The following is a 14732-nucleotide window of genomic DNA, read 5'->3' on the forward strand; positions in this document are numbered from 1 at the left end:
CAGCCCTACTACAGGGATTGATAACTGACTCTCTCAAAGCCGGACAAGTCATCCCTATCTTAAAAAAACCTACGCTGGGTCCTGCTTCCCCTGATAACTATAGACCGATACCGAACATCCCACACTTAGCGAAAGTTCTGGAGAAAATGTGTGCAACAGCAGTTGAGCCAACACATTACCAACTTCCACCTACTTGATGACTTACAATCCGGGTTCAGACCTGGACACAGCACGGAAACCACCCTCCTCCACATCGTGGATGATGCCCTCCAAGCCCTTGACCAAGGCAAAACCTGTCTCCTAATCCTCCTAGACCTATCCTCGGCGTTCAACGGTCAACCACGAAACGCTCCTGGATCGCCTCAAACTCCGGATGGGATTGGATGGCACCATTCTTGAATGGTTTAGGTCCTTCCTTCAGAATCGCTCACAGAGAATCATAATCAATGGTAACTTATCCGCTCCCTCTCCGATCACAGTTGGAGTCCCCCAAGGATCAACCTTGTCCCCTACCCTCTTCAATCTTTACCTTGAACCACTCACAGAGGTGCTAGGTACCGCCAACATCGCCTATCACATGTATGCCGATGACGCACAGATCTACATTAAAATCTCTTCCCCTGAAGACATTCCCTTCCTGAATGAGACCTTAAAGCTGACGGTGCATTGGTTCCCCTCTAACCAGCTCAAACTTAACGCAAAAAAAAAGGAATTTCTCCCCATCTCCTGTTAGAAATGGGATGACCAATTCCACGGGGGTAGCATGATGCAGAGCAGGCAGGCCAAACTCCTGAGGACATGTGTGAAGCATCCACGTAGTACACACAGACGACACACAAGGCACGCCCCAAAAAAAGACACAACACCAGTTCAGATGGAAAAGAATAACTTTTGTATTGTCTCAAATATGCAAAAGCAAACACAGTAATCACTATACTGCGCCAACTGGCGCCAGGGCAATATTTACAAGGGGGATTATTTACAGGGTAACTGAAAAAGGTAATTCCATCAGTTTCAGGGCTGGAATAAAACATAAAGCATTACCTCAGGCGTATAAGCACATTATGCATGCCATCAGCATCCCCTGCAAAAAGGAACATTAAGCGTCCCGCATTAACATCAGGCATAGACCTAAATCATGGGGCAGGAAACACAGTGCGCATAAAAAAATGGCATAGACCACCAGCAATATAAGCGTGAGGGGAAGAAACACTAGGCATCAACCGTTGGGCATATCAGCGCCTTAGGCAACATACTGGCATAGGTCCCCTTAGGCAGGGTCCTCTGGGGCATGGGGCCTAAAACATTTCCAGTAGTACGCGCATTAGGGAAGGCCTTCAACCCACCGGGCGTGACACCATCGGCATAGCCGTACATTCACATCAGACTTAGGCCTAGAATATCAGGCAGGAACACATTAGGTGGGCACCTATCTGGCCTCTAACATAAGGTGCAAAACCAGGAGTGGGGGCCACAACCCCATTAGCTTAAGTGCAGGGGCCACCTTTCATAAGATCACCTCACTAAAAATGACTCTCTGCTCGGGCAGGCTAGACCACATCACTTCCAAAAATAACAGGCATCCTGTCTAGAGAGGTCCTCAAATTGACAATGCCCCCAACGATGGCGACTGCCCTCTGTCTGGCGGGGCAGTCATGTGGAAGCAGTCCTGGTCTGACACTGTCATCAGGGACTCCACTTGGCCTAACGTTGCAGGTGCCCGCTGCCAGACGGGGCACCTGTAAATGCAACACTGCCACTGGGGGATGGGCACCGACCCTGTGCCCCGACACACCCCGCAACTCTGCCACACGCCCTACTCACCGGGTGCACTCGGCTCTGCCTCGGGCTACTTCCTTTCTGAGATCGCGGGGCTCTCCTCAGTGCATGAGAGTCCCGTCAGCGACAGCAACACCTCGCCAGACTTCCCCCGGGGTAGTGACTGCTCCTCGGATCTATGCAGGCCATACGGGGCCCGCAATGCTTCACTCAGGCCCCTGCTCCTCCGGCTACACCACCGGACCTCTTCTGGCACAGCGCTTGACTCGCGGGGCTCTCAGCAGCACACGAGAGCCTTGCCCGGCGCTTCCTCCGGCTTCACCCGAGTGCCCTCCTGGGACGTGGGTGTGGAGCCCTCCGGCTATCAACTCCTTGCACTTCCTGTTTCCGCCCAAAGTCAGGCTCCAAGCTCCGAATCCGACGATCCGGATCCTGGAAAGGGGTTCGGGGTCAGTATTAGTCCGATGGTTTGAAGCCTATGGCAATGGGAATCAACACGGGCGGCGCTTGCATGGCGCAAGGTCCCAGCAGCCTCCGGAACCTAGGATGGCGCTCCTCCTTGAGGGGCCAGGGGGCAGAGCTGCAGGCACTACCGGGCCATGTCAGCAGTCAGTGGGTACTCATCAAGACAGGGCGGTAGGCTTCCACCATCCTCCACTGTAGCGTGGCACTCCTCCTGTGCAGCAGCCTGTGCTCCTGCAGTGGGGCTTCCACTAGCCCTGGGTGGACAGCAGAGGGGTTTTGGTTGGGTGCAGGGTCCAGCACACAGACCCAAGTGGTGGTATCCCCTGACGGCAGGTGCCCTCACGTTCCTGTCCCTGCTCTGTCTCAGCACATGGTGGCACAACCCTCCTATTTATGTTCCCCTCACCCCACCTACCAGGCAGTGCCAGAAGCTTCTAGAATCCTCTGGGGAACTGGTCCTAACTGGCTCAGGGGGAGGAGTAGAGCACCCTGGGTGCCAGGCTTTCCCTCCGAATGCTGGGATGGCTGGGTACCAAACAACTAGACCGCTAACCCACTGCAGTCAGGTGGCACAACACACAGCTATGGCATCCATTTTAAAAGCATAATTTCAGTAAGGTGCATGTTTACAATAGGGGTATTACAGGTGCGCGCACCATTGCGTCACATTGGACATGGCGTCTCACACCACACATGGCCTATACAGTGTTCTTTACCATGGGGGAGACATCCTAAACAGGGGGGTGAAAAGGGAAAAATTGTGGGAAAAGGGCCAAGTCCAACATCTCCCCACCCAAAACCAATTCAGACATTCAGGAATGGATCAAGGCTATCACAGCTTTAACCTCATCCGCGCTAGCGGTTTTCCCGCTGTGCGCTGGGTTTTTGAAAATACCTGAGTTCATGACGAGCTCAGCTCGTCATGAGCGTACGACAGGCGTACCTCATGACGAGCTGAGCTAGTCATGAGCGTCAATGGGGTTATACTGCCCTCCCGCCATTATGGACTCTGCTAAATCCCTAGGAATAACCCTAGACTGCAACTTGAATATGCCTGGCCATTTCAATTCGATGGCCAAAACTGCTAGATTTCACTTGAGCTACCTAAGACACCTCCAGACTAGAATATGGGTGCTCTACCCTCGCAGGTCTACCCAAGAACTCTTTGGCCCCATTGAAAGCCTGCCTTAACGCCGCCACAGCCAGACTCCTAACGGGTTCTAAGAAATGCGACCATTTCTCTCCTCACCTCAAAGCTCTAAAATGGATTCCTCTCGAGGCCAGAATCCAACTTAAGCTGGCTTGCATCACTCACAAGGCTCTACACTCCAAGTCCACAGCTTTTCTCGCCCAGAAACTAGTGATAAAAAATATACAATCGGGCCTTCTCTGGGGCCGCCCCAAGAATCCGGCCACCATCAGAAGACTTCCATCTTTAGCACATTTAAAAAAGGAGGCCAAAACTTTCCTTATGGGGAAATACCTTGCTGAATGCAAGCGTTTCAATCACCTCAGCGATTTTGTTTCTCCTTCTATTACAGCATTACCCATGGCTCTTCCGGATTATACCTACCTGGCATTTCTGGGCATCCCATCCGGGAATTGAGACAGCTGTTCTCTCATATAATGTATCTACCTGTTTTTATCCCAACTATATCTGGGATATGTTACTGCCTATTATTTCTTTACTTGTATAATGCATCTACCGGTTACTATCCCAATTGTAATCACCCGTCCTAAGACTGTTTTTACCACCTGTCAATCCTGTAAAGTGCTCCGATACCCTCACGGGTCTGATTCACACTCTATAAAACTCTAAAATAATTAAAATGAGCGTTATTAAAGCCCTGCCCAGGCTATCCTCATGTTGTACATTTGGTATGTCCCATCTAAGATCCATTCTAACACCATGCCCAATGCAGATATTTCCCCCACAACACCCTTTATCACCACCACCACTCACCACTAACAGTCATATTAACATGTCATCTCAAAAGATCTCATCTAGAGCACTAACTCTTTGGAGAAGAGGCAGAGGTCTGAGTAAATACTTAAAAGCTAAACGATGTGGATTATATGATAGGAACATGCTGCATGTCTGACATGCTTTACTGATAGTCAGTGTACTACCTGTTAAAATCGATCAGCTGTAGCATTTTTAGGTTGAGCCTACCAGGCATTGCTAACTGTCAGGTTGCAAAAGACATATGGTCAACTTACTGAGATTTTACAGTAGTCTTAAAGCCCTCCCATTGCTTACCATTGGTTGTCTCTTCCACTTTCAACGCTTGTGTCTTATTCAATGTCTTGCCTTGTCCATCTTGTTTGTTCCTCCCTTCAAGCATAGCCTCCATACTTCTGTCCTTCCACTGCCCACCGTTGGGGAGTGTCTTTTTGTTGAAGCACTCCACAAGAGTGCATGCGTTTTCCAGCAGTCTCTCTCGTGAGCTTGTCTTTCCCCTACCTCTCCGTGTTGCTCTTTCTTGTCTACGTGCCTCCTTCCCTCCATGCTGCTCTCTGTCATTCATGTGTCTCTCTACCACACCCTACACTCCCTGTTGCTCTTTCTCACCTGTATGTTTCTGTGGTGTTCTCTCCCTTCATGTGCTTCTTTTCCTTTCCCCCTACCAGATCCTCCATTAGAAACACCTACTGTTCTCTTATTGGACATGGCACTTTTATGCTAAATAATTGTACTTTTTTTATTTACTGGTCCTAGTGGCGTCCGCCATTTTGGATGGGTAAAATGCGTCCAGACACTATACATCACTGCCAAAAGAAATTTACAAAGCCAAAAGGTACCAAAGGCAAGATCTACTGACTTCGTCAGTGCTTGTTTTTTACATTTTTATTTCAGACACGTTCCTTTCTGTTCAAAGTAACTTGTATAAAGGATACCCTGCTATTAAGGATGTTTGTTGGAGGTTTTAGTTTTTTTTTTTCCAACAAGAACCTTAGGTAGACTCTGATCAGTCAAGTATTCTAGGCTTCATTCTGGCTAATTGTACACCATTTTCTGATTATCGCTATTTTATGTTGCACCATAAGTGCATCTGCTGACCCAAAGTACTACATGTTTAGGGCTCTTACCATGTTGAAGGTCAGGTGTACAAACTAATATATTTTCAAGTTCTTTTTTTAATAATGGAGTTTAATATAGTGTGCACATTTCCCAAAGGCATTAGATAGCTTTATAATAGAAATGAAATGTTACAATAGAAAGTGAGACCACTACAATTGCATTGAAAAACGATCCGTACAAAGAGACCAGTTAACAACAGAAAATAATCAAAAAATATATATACAAGTCAGTGGTGGCTGGTGACATTTTAAAGTGGTGAGGCCTAAAGGTTTGGGATGACTGACCTGTGGCGATGGAGCGAACCTGAATGCCATAAGTGGGGTTTCGGGGGGATTCTCCCCCAACCCCCAGAAAATGTTGAGATAAAAGAGTGGGCAAATAGTGCAATTTTCAAGTAAATTTGAGAAAGCAAGAAGGTTGATAAAGCAATTGTGAAAGTGTATTTATGACCTCAATAAAGAGATTTCATGTGATATCATATTGCAACTCTTGTTCTTTGTGCGCTGCTGCATGCTACCCTTGTATTTTTCAAAATCCCAAAGGATTCAGTCAAGCACGCAACATTGATGACAGGACCCCTATTCTTAAAATTGTTTCAGCACCACAGAGTACAGCCTGAGGCAACACGTCGGTGCCATCCATGGAATCTGTCACCAGGCAGGCCCTGTGTTGTTAGTTTATGTCCTGACAAATTACTTGAATTTTACTGCTTGCATTTTAAAGAGCTTTCTTTCAGTAAACTAGTGTATATATTATGTAGGCTGCATGCGAGCATCTGTCGGGCCATAAAGACAGCGCACAGCAGGGCTCCCTTTAGCGCTGATAGCGCCCGGTCAGACAATGTTTGTTGGTGCTCCCAATGACCACCTCCACCATGGATACCCTCATTACCACCCTTTACAGTGTCCCTCAAGTTTCCATAACCACTCTCCCTCTCTCTCTCTCTCTTTCTCAGATGCATTTAATTAGTTTTATAGCACCACTCATACCAGTGTGGGGTGTCAGAGCACTTTACATCTCGGACACATTATACAGAGACAATCAATCATACATGTGTAAATCAGTGTATAGGAAACATTACATAAGACAGAGGACTACAATATGTAGGAGTCACATGTCATCCATACTGGCAGGCAGTATATTTCGAGAGTGCTTGGTCTGGAAAAGCACAACCTCAGAATTGAAAATGTAACACCATGGTTTGGGGTTATCATTAATAATGAGAACTAATTTCTATGCAAATGAACCCTTTTTACAACAATAAGATAATTGAAGACTGGGGGGGGGGGGGATCATAACACTCTAAACTATACTTTTCAGTTTGCATGCAGCTCTTTGATGACTGTTAATAGCTCTCTGTTCTATATTAGGATTTTAACTTATAAAACTGCAAGTAACTAAAGGGTCTCTCTGACAAAAGCAGTAACCAACTGACCTGTATACATTATCTGCATGTACACGTTCTTTGCAGAAGGCATTGTAACGACCGGATTCTCAGAACAGGCAGCTTACCAACCGTAGCTGACCCAGTCGTCACGTAACGACACTCTTCTCAGGCCACTATTTACAAGATATCTAGAATACTCACCTGAGAAGGTGGAAAGAAGCTATTTACAAGCCTACATAGCCAAATATACCACTAACACCTAATGGATTCCATATCTTAACCTATAATTACCTCATCTTATATTCTTTAACGTCTCCCGACGATATCTTTAATATCACCCGATGATATCTTTAACGTCACCCGATGATATCTTTAACGTCACCCGACGATATCTTTAACATCACCCGACGATATCTTTAACGTCACCCGACTATATACACTAATGGGGATACTAATGGGGATTCACTTTTAAAAGTTATTTCCCAAATGAAGTTCACATCATCAGTTACCTTTTCAGAAGGGCATATCCCATCCTTCTGTATGTCAGCACCTGGTTAAAAGGAAAGGTTAATCTCATTCATAAACACAACATTCAAAGATATTTATCATTAAATCTTTATTCTACAATTAAGCATGACAGAATGAGCAAAAGAAACATGAGTCAAGTTAGTTGCTACCTATAACCTAAAAAGGGGAGTGAAAATGAATGATTAGATATATTCTACACTAAGCTCAGAACACCTCACCTTAGACGTGTGTCTTTCCATTTCAGCAGCGGAGCTGATCCCTCTCTCTTGCTTTGTCTTCAATATGCTCGGGACTCTGCTCTCCCTCAATGGCTCACGAATACACGTCTGCACTGCTACGCCTCATCTACGCTGCCATGGTTCCGAAATACTCGAACCCTCTTCTGGACTTAGTCTCTGCCACTCCTGTATGATGTCACTACAGGATCCTCAATCACTTTCCTTCTTCGTTTCAAGATTTCGCTTAGCTGATGATGTCAGCCTCTATTCACCAGCCTTTGGACCAACTTCTTCTGTCTACTCCACACGTTGCTCTCACCTCTCTCTCTCTTCACTCCTTGATTATATAGAGCTCTCTTTCTCTATGGAAAATTCCGGTATTAGGCCGACTCCCACCAAATTCCTGTACCAGTCCCCGGCTCCCTTCACCTTCCACAGTGGCCACCTGCGTATTGCGTCTAGAGCCGGGGAGACAAACAAATTCCTTTGAGATGGGCCAGTCTTGACCGGTTCCTCACTAGCGAATAACAGAATGAATTCTAAACACTACCTTTACCCTGAAGCGCCTCGGACAGTCGAGGCAGAAGTACAAAATGGCTTCTCTCTAGCTTTCGGGCCTGTAGGCCCAAGAAAACGGAAAAAGGCACTAAACCCTGTCAAAGCGCATTGTTAAGCCCTATAAATAAACGCAAATGCAACTAGGACTGAGATGGTAGTGGATTATAGTCATCACCAATCTAAAAATAGACTAAAATTACCCTGTCGCTACAGGCATATATTAACCCTCAGTGGTACTTTAAGCTGAGTCATAACTCACACTAGAAAAATCTCTGATCTCAGTCCAGAAAGAACATTAATCAATAATCACCAGAGTTATCTTGACATTTTTATTGTTGTCTCAAATTACTGTAGGCATTGAATGCACACAGAGGTGAGGAAACTTGATGAAGGTGAAGTCCATTGGAAAATAATGTAAAATTGCTTGCAGGCTCAGCTCTCGCTCACGGATAAATTTATTGTTCACAATAATAGTTCATCAGTAAAACCGCTGTTTTGGCGATCCTCACGGAGAGAGAGGGCCGCGTGACTTCCCTGCTGCTGCAATTGGTACCGGCGGTTAGGGATGATTTATGTCACTTGAACAATCAGCGTTGCACAACACTCTGCAGCCACTGTTCCAAAACAAATAAAAATAAGATTTGTTTCTAAGAGGGCAGTAAAAGCATGCATAACAAAACAATAAGGACAAGAAACAGACTTGTCATTCTAGTGTTAGCTCTGAAATACATGTTTGTGGAGAGCATGTTAAAAAGGCTCATCCGAGGTTCGCAAGAGATCTCATGACTGCCCCATGCTCTGAACGGCCAGTTGTCAGGGCTGTTTCTACCATTAGGCATGAATAGGCGGACGCCTTGGGCGGCAAAAGGGGGAGGGCGGCAAAAAACATGAGTTTGGGAATCCCCTTGAACTGCCTTCGAACTCGAAAGCGCATTGGGTAGCGCCTTCTACAATTCGACGTGACATCATGTTCGGCGCCACGGGTGGGGGGCGTGCGTGCCACTATAAATATGCAACTTCTGATTCACTCTCGACCCGATTGGAGTCAGACCTCTGTGCTCGCACAGTCGCACCCTGTGCTGACCCCAAGGTGCCTGCCCGCTTCTAGGAGCATCCATTCTTCTGAGAGGTAGCCCCAGACTCTAAGCATCTACACATCAGTTAAAACGTCACCAGTCCTGTCCACCCTGCTCCCCTGGACCGGCAGTGCCCTTTTCACTAGCTCTCTCCATGCCCCAACAGTAAGCACGCCCTGCTGCATTCTCTTTCGTATTATAGTAACATGTTCACCAGTCAGCAGGGCCAGCGCCTCTATAACGCAAGGTAAGGCTTTAAGGCGCCACCTAAAGCCTCTGGCAATTTACAAAACAAAAGTCTGGAAAAGGCCTTTTTCTCACTGTATGGGGAGCAGCCAAGCAGGCAAAATGCTGATTTGCCTGCCATACAAATTCAGCCTGTGCGCCAGTCCTCGAGCAATCAGTCACTCTTTCTCTATTAATCTTCCATTTGTACCAGCAACCCAACGCAGGGCTTTACTTACAGACCCCACTTGTCCCGCCAAATAAAGCCCGTCCCCCACCCTTTGGTCTCCGCAGCCTTATCTTTAACCGACTCATTTCTCGCCTCTCCTCTCACAGCCTGGTCACTCTCCATCACTCCCTCTAGTGTTTTTTCCCTACTGCTGACCATCATCACCTCCCCCCTGGACCTCCCCCTCCACTGGGCTCCAAATCCACACCTCTGTGACCTTTTGGGGTCACAGGGCCAGCCATGGACAGGTTCTCATCCTACCTCTTGAACCCTCCCCTAAATGTGTCACTCATCTCTCTCCACTCTTTCTGCTTCTTGGAAATTCACATGTTCTCACTTTTCACTCACCCCTTTAAGACTCCTGACACTGAATGTCTTGTTGGGTGACTCATGCTGAGCAGTAGTGGGGCTCCATACCAGGGACTATTCACCTCTCTGCTCGGAGGAAAGGGGGTGAGAGGGGTCAGCAAATTAATGAGGAGAGGCAATGCAGAGTCTGTTTGAGAGTCAGAACACAAGCTGAGCCATCCATCAGCCTGTCCAGTTTAAAGTGTTTATTTTGTTATGAATTTTATGTGGTGTTTTATCAGTGTTTTCCAATATTTTGAAATCTATGCTTATCAGTGGTTTTCGAGGTGCCAAACCCCTAAAATAGATAACGATATACTATATTTTTTCAGGTAGAAAGAGTGGAAAATGGCAGACAAGAAAAAACTTTCAGGTGCTCAGTACAGAAAAAGAAAAGCGGATAAAGAAATAAAACTATCCAAATTGAACAGGTTTATAGAAAAATGTCTACATCCTCCAAAGAGTTCTCTTGAAATTGCTTGGGCATCAACTTCAACCTCAGAAAAAGATGACGATATGGGCCTACCAGACAAGGACATAGAAGTTAACAGCAGAGACGATGAAGAACACGTTGTAGTGGATACTGCAAAGGATCACCTTGAAAATGAAGATGGTGATCAAAATAAACGCCCGAAAATAACTGAAGAAAGCGTTAAAATAGATTATTCAAATCCTGCTTCCTGGGAAGACTTACTAATAAGTGGAGACAAATTAAGAACTCTTTTGGTTGAAAATGGGCCAAAACAATTGAGCAAATAATTTTCTTTAGATGAGAGAAAAAAAGGAAGTTTTCAGCTGTACGTTATAAAAGAAAACCTCCGAATGGAGAAAAAGTTTATTGTGAAGATCTCCAGTATTCTGTATCAACCGATAAAGTTTTCTGTTTTTGCTGCATCGTATTTGGCGGGAATTCAAGTTCAAGTACAAGTCTCACTCAGAATGGATGCAAGAAATATCAGCGATGCTGTCTTCACACGAAAAGAGTGTTGAACATATTACCAACTTCCATAACTGGAAGGGCCTGTATACAAGTCTAAAACAAGACGCAACTATAGATAATGTTAATACAAAAAAGCTTAAAGAAGAAGAAATGTACTGCATCGGATCTTAGAGCGTGTAATATCTCTTGTAAGAGTTCTAGGTGCACAAAATGTGGCCTTCCATAGCAGCAGTGATAAACGTCATGCTCATGAAACTGGCAATTTTCTTAAAATTGTGGAATGCCTCGCCATGGTTGATCCTATTATGAATGAACATCTCAGGAGAATAAAAAATAAGACCAGATGACATGCTCACTATTTAGGCAACACTATTCAAAATAAACTGATTCAAGTGCTATCAAAAGGTATCAAAGAGAAAATATTTTCATTGGTTAAAAAGGCAAAATATTTTTCAATCTTTCTTGATTGCACCCCAGATATCAGCCACACTGAACAAATGGCCATGATCATAAGATTTGTGGACATTGTGCAATCTTCAGGAACAGAGTCATTTCAGGCTTCTGATAAAGAGTTCCAAGAAATCAGCCTCATGCAAATAAAAGAACACTTTTGGGGATTTGTACCACTAACCGAAACCACAGGTGAATCATAAAGTCATGTTCTGAGAAATCAGCTCAAAAGCTTGTCATTATCAATTGAAGACCTACGCGGTCAGGGTTATGATAACTGGAGCAATATGAAGGGCAAGGAAATAGGTCTGCAGAAGAAATTTCTGGATATTAACCTGTGTGCCTTCTATTTCCCAAGCAGTTCCCACGCCGTGAACCTCGTGGTAAATGAGGCTGCTTTGTGTCGCACTGAAGCAACAGCCTTTTTTGATGTTATACAACGATTGTATGTATTCTTTGCTGCGTCTCCACGTCGATGGGATAGACTGAAATGTCATATACCATCTTTGACTATAAAACCTCTGAGTGGAACTCGGTGGTCAAGCAGGATCGCTGCCTTAACTCTCATCAGGTACCAGTTAAGCATGTGTATGATGCATTGTTTGAAATGACTGAAGATTCAACTCTCAAAGGCTCTTCTGGTACCATGACTAAGGTTGAAGCTGAAGGTCTTCTGAACAGCATATCTTCATTTAAGTTTGTTGTGGCCATTGTAACATCGCATAGTATATTATTTCAAATCAATTTGACAAGTAAACTGCTGCAAGCAAAGCACTTTACTCTTGAGAAAACAGTAAATGAGCTTAAAAATATAGAGGAGTATTTCAAAAAGATGAGGAGTAACATGGAATTTGAGAGAGTTTTGGTTGATGCTCGAGAGCTAGCTGAAGAAATCAATATTGAGGCAATTTTTCAGCCAGAGATACGAAGGAGGAAAAGGAAATTGTTCGCTTACGAATCGGAAGATGAACCCATCGCTGACCCCAAAGAGAAGTTCAGAATAAATTATTATTTTGCAATATTGGACACAGCAATTAGTTCTGTAAAAGAACGATTCACACAGTGGAATGCAATTGCAAGATTATTTGGTTTTCTATAGAATATAAGTGACCTCAAGATGAAAACTTCCAAAGAACTCATGGATTTGTGTATCAAATTGGAAACAGCTCTAACCCGGCGTAGACCTGGAGAAACCTCATCTTTTCTAAAGGTCATTGACGCGGCAGCTCTCTGCTCTGAACTTTCAGGAATAAGTAATTGAATACAAATAAATGCGAAACCCGAATATGTGCTGAACTATCTGTGCCAAAACAAGTTAGAAAATGGTTTTCCTAGTTTGTTTGTAGCTCGTCGTATTCTTTTGACTTTACCAATATCAGTGAAAAGTGCGAAGCGGAGTTTCTCAAAACTCAAATTAATAAAAACCTATCTGCTCAGTTCCATGAGCCAAGAGAGACTCATGGGACAAGCCACAATTTCAGTAGAAAAAGACATGGCTTACCGGCTTGACATTAGAGATCTTCTTAAAGACTTTGCTAAAATAAAGGCAAGGAAGGTACTATCGGATTAAGAGAAATAACCTAAAACACCATTGAAGTCAGATGACAGAAATTTTAAAACAAAATAAATTATCATGAACAGTGCTTACTTAGTTATTTCATGTTTGATGTGTTTTATTGTTTAAAGTTGAATACAAGTTCTTTTATATCTAATGCATTAATTCTACTAGCCTGGGTGTCGGGGAGAGAGAGTGATGGTAGTAAAAGGGAGGGGGCGGCATTTTTCAATTCTCACCTAGGGCGGCAAAACACCTAGAAACGTCCCTACCGGTAGTACACGTGTCCAGCTATCCTCTGGTACTGGTTAGACCACCCCAGAGAAGTGGCACCTGTGTATAGCATTGCTGCTTCTGGAGAGTTCCGTGTGCATAACTGTCCCCACCGCTTAAACCTCCAACCCAAGGCCGCTTGTGGCACGATAATACATGCCAGATCTCAGCTGCTGCTCAGGGTTCTGTATACAGGAGATAAGTCCTCAAAGGGAAACGGGCACTGAGGCTTTACAACACCTCACAGTCCTTGCACAAATCTTTGCTAAACCACAAACACGCAACAAAGCATTGTTCAAAACTGCAACACCCAATCACCCGCCTTTAATTTTTTATGTTATGTACCTTTTTGCATAATTTGATGGATCAGGACAAAGCCTTATGCGTGCATAGAGAAAATGAAGGTTGTGTAGTTCATTGGTCCAGCACATGCAGCAGTGCAGAATGCGAATACAAGCCAAAAGCATAGCACAAACCTTCACAGGTGACACCTGGGGGGGGCCTCCCTTGGAAGACGTTGGGGCGGAGGGTGAGTGACGGGGGCGAGAGAGGGCTTGCACACCAAGAACCACAGATGCTGCTGGAATACACAACAGGCAGTTACTGAGAACTTGCCAGCATACGAAGTGGCTAGGAAACCAGGCAATTAATTCAAACTTACTTACTGTGGAATGGGAGCTCTTTTCAAACCTTTGTGCCATATGTCCTTAGCAAAACTAGCAGCAACTAACAATGGCTGTGACTGTCTCTGTTCCTGGGGCAGGAAAGTGGGAGAGAGAGATAACCTCCTCCCACCCTGTGCTACCTTAGTCATGTGCACATACAGACGTGTACCAGCGCAGAGGCCCGGCCTTGGATCTAAACCAAGCACCTCTAAGCCAATCCAGATGCTGCTCCTGCTGTTACAGCAGGACCTGGATTGGATAGGGCAGGCAGCCTCAATGCTCCCTCTGAGACCGGGGCTGCTGATTTGAGTCACCCCTGGCTCACTAAAGCTCAGGTTGAAAGGCTACTGGGAGGCTTCTATAAGCATGTCTGGTTGGCCGGAGAAAGGCAGTTGTCCAACCCGACATGCACACTTGGGCCCTGGTGCCTATAACAAGTGTCTGTCACCAATGTTAAGAAAGCCCCCACCTTCCTCAGGCTTGCACTGACTTACAATCACCTCAGCCTCGCTTATGCAGCCAGCCCACGCACAGACTGACTGCCAGAGACTGCGAGCGGAAATTCAGAATGTAAATAGTTGTACACTTTTATAAAGGGTACTTCGCTCACATTAATAGGGGTCCAGGGGCCATAATAAAAGTAGGGCAATACCCCAACGCTCTAATAGAGGCTCACCCCTGACCAGTGGCGTAGCAAGGTCAGGTGGCACCCGGTGTGGAAAATTTCTTGTCACCCCCACTTGAGGTTAATTGTCAGACGAAGTTATTAATCTTGTTTTTAATATATATATTTTTTAAAGTGTCAAGAGCCCCCCCAATTTTTTTTATTTTAAAAACACATATTTTTTCAACCCCCCTCAGTGATGACACCCGGGCGGCCAGCACCCACTGCAATCCCTTCCTACGCCCCTGACGCAAATCAAATGAAGCGCTTGCAAAACGTATTCATTAAAC

At 45.2% G+C, this 14732-nt stretch overlaps 1 protein-coding gene across 3 annotated transcripts in view; it reads left to right on the forward strand.

The window, feature by feature from the left end:
* Window positions 1–14732, forward strand: part of LOC147679746 (synergin gamma-like) — a 131311-nt gene that overhangs the window by 27662 nt on the left and 88917 nt on the right. The gene's annotated exons all lie outside the window — the stretch shown is intronic.

This window comes from Lissotriton vulgaris, chromosome 11 (assembly GCF_964263255.1).
Source record: "Lissotriton vulgaris chromosome 11, aLisVul1.2, whole genome shotgun sequence".
Classification (NCBI taxonomy): domain Eukaryota; kingdom Metazoa; phylum Chordata; class Amphibia; order Caudata; family Salamandridae; genus Lissotriton; species Lissotriton vulgaris.